The sequence below is a fragment of the Poromitra crassiceps genome, assembly GCF_964638095.1.
Source record: "Poromitra crassiceps genome assembly, chromosome: 12".
Lineage (NCBI taxonomy): Eukaryota > Metazoa > Chordata > Actinopteri > Beryciformes > Melamphaidae > Poromitra > Poromitra crassiceps.
In genome coordinates, this window is record NC_139632.1 from 36,009,660 (window position 1) to 36,012,889 (window position 3,230).

Here is a 3,230-nt window from a genome sequence, read left to right on the forward strand (position 1 = left end):
GCAGTGCCATGCGCCACCCCACTGACCTAACATTAACCCTGTCAGTGCCATGCTCCACCCCACTGACCTAACATTAACCCTGTCACTGCCATGCTCCACCCCTCTGACCTAACATTAACCCTGTCACTGCCATGCTCCACCCCTCTGACCTAACATTAACCCTGTCAGTGCCATGCTCCACCCCTCTGACCTAACATTAACCCTGTCAGTGCCATGCTCCACCCCTCTGACCTAACATTAACCCTGTCAGTGCCATGCTCCACCCCTCTGACCTAACATTAACCCTGGCAGTGCCATGCTGCACCCCTCTGACCTAACATTAACCCTGGCAGTGCCATGCTCCACCCCACTGACCTAACATTAACCCTGTCAGTGCCATGCTCCACCCCACTGACCTAACATTAACCCTGTCAGTGCCATGCTCCACCCCACTGACCTAACATTAACCCTGTCAGTGCCATGCTCCACCCCACTGACCTAACATTAACCCTGTCAGTGCCATGCTCCACCCCTCTGACCTAACATTAACCCTGGCAGTGCCATGCTCCACCCCACTGACCTAACATTAACCCTGGCAGTGCCATGCTCCACCCCACTGACCTAACATTAACCCTGTCAGTGCCATGCTCCACCCCTCTGACCTAACATTAACCCTATCAGTGCCATGCTCCACCCCACTGACCTAACATTAACCCTATCAGTGCCATGCTCCACCCCACTGACCTAACATTAACCCATGGCAGTGCCATGCGCCACCCCACTGACCTAACATTAACCCTGTCAGTGCCATGCTCCACCCCTCTGACCTAACATTAACCCTGTCACTGCCATGCTCCACCCCTCTGACCTAACATTAACCCTGTCAGTGCCATGCTCCACCCCACTGACCTAACATTAACCCTGTCACTGCCATGCTCCACCCCTCTGACCTAACATTAACCCTGTCACTGCCATGCTCCACCCCTCTGACCTAACATTAACCCTGTCAGTGCCATGCTCCACCCCTCTGACCTAACATTAACCCTGTCAGTGCCATGCTCCACCCCTCTGACCTAACATTAACCCTGTCAGTGCCATGCTCCACCCCTCTGACCTAACATTAACCCTGGCAGTGCCATGCTGCACCCCTCTGACCTAACATTAACCCTGGCAGTGCCATGCTCCACCCCACTGACCTAACATTAACCCTGTCAGTGCCATGCTCCACCCCACTGACCTAACATTAACCCTGTCAGTGCCATGCTCCACCCCACTGACCTAACATTAACCCTGTCAGTGCCATGCTCCACCCCACTGACCTAACATTAACCCTGTCAGTGCCATGCTCCACCCCTCTGACCTAACATTAACCCTGGCAGTGCCATGCTCCACCCCACTGACCTAACATTAACCCTGGCAGTGCCATGCTCCACCCCACTGACCTAACATTAACCCTGGCAGTGCCATGCTCCACCCCACTGACCTAACATTAACCCTGTCAGTGCCATGCTCCACCCCACTGACCTAACATTAACCCTGTCAGTGCCATGCTGCACCCCTCTGACCTAACATTAACCCTGGCAGTGCCATGCTCCACCCCACTGACCTAAGGGCCATGATGGCTTTTCTATGATGATGATGATGATAATAATAATAATAATTATTATTATTATTATGGAAAAGAGCATTAGTAACCTTCACAGTGTTTTGTTGATCATTGAGCATTTTGTGTAAAAGAGTGAAATAAGAAATGTCTTTGCAATACAAAATAGACACTGACAGGGACAATACTAAGGGAGCCATTATGCAAATGCCTACAAAGGTGAAAGGTCGTTCTGTGTGATAAACGCCGGCCTGCACAGAATTAACATTATAGCAGGATGTCACTTTACTTGATGGTGGGTTCATCTTTACCAGGGATGCAGCGATATATCGGCCGTATATCGGTATCGGCCGATATTGGCTTTGTTGACTGCAATCGGCCACGAGTTGGGTCACATCATTTGTTGTTTATATGTTTCATAGTTACGTCGCAGTATGATTGAATTTGTGCTCATTCAAAAGATTGTGTGATGAAGGGCTCAAAATACCTTAAAACAGCTCAGTTATTTGTTTATAATGAAGATTTATTTCCCTGTCAAAAAAAGGTGTTAAAAAACATATTGGCTAAATATATTCGCATCCCTCCATTTTTCCCCAACTACCAAATCAAAAGCAAAAATGCCAAAAACAAAAAAGTAAAATAATTGCTCCACCCCGTAAGCATGCCACAGTGATAGTTGTCTATCAGCAGGCGGTCTCCACATCTCTGCTCTGTACACACACACACACACACACACACACACACACACACACACACACACACACACACGCACGTACGCATGCACACACACACACACACACACACACACACACACACACATACGCACGTACGCACACACACACACGCACATACGCATGCACACACACACACACACACACACACGCACGTACGCATGCACACACACACACACACACACAGGAGGCAATCAACAGCTCCACCTCAATTAGCATCTTCTCCTCCTCCCACACACGTCGCCTGTCAGGACTCATTACACCCACCGCCTACTGTAACTGCACTGACACTGTGTGTGTTTAAATGTGTGTGTGTGTGTGCGTGTGCCTGCCATTGTACTACACTATGTCGGCATTAAAACCAGTTAGGCACTGCCCTAATGGTGTGAGTGAAGTTCCCACATGCTGTCAATCAAACTGAGCAGTGTACTCTGGTGCAGTGGAGTCTCTGGTGTTATCCACGCAGCCAAGTGGAACTTATTGATTGATTGATTTATTGTTTATTTAGCCTTTGTTTAACCAGCAAGTCCCAATGAGACGCCCGATCGTTTACAAGGGAGACCTGCACGGCCAAGACAACAGCAGCAATGCAATATACCAGCATGCGGTACATCACACAAGAACACATAAGCCATGGAGTACCCTACACATGATAACAAAAATGCATGTATGCAATATACAATGCATCACACACACAAAACAGAGTAGCCTACATGATAATATAAGCAGATGCCTGAGTACAGTTTTTCAGTGCGGTCCCAATCTACAGAAAACGATGCCATACTTCTTGTAAGACATTCTGTAACAAAGATTATTTTTTATTTATTTTTTTGTACTTGGCCAATTTCCCCCAGCTGCCCCGGTCGCTGCGCCACCCTCTGGCGATCTGGGGAGAGCCGTAGTATTATATGAAGCCA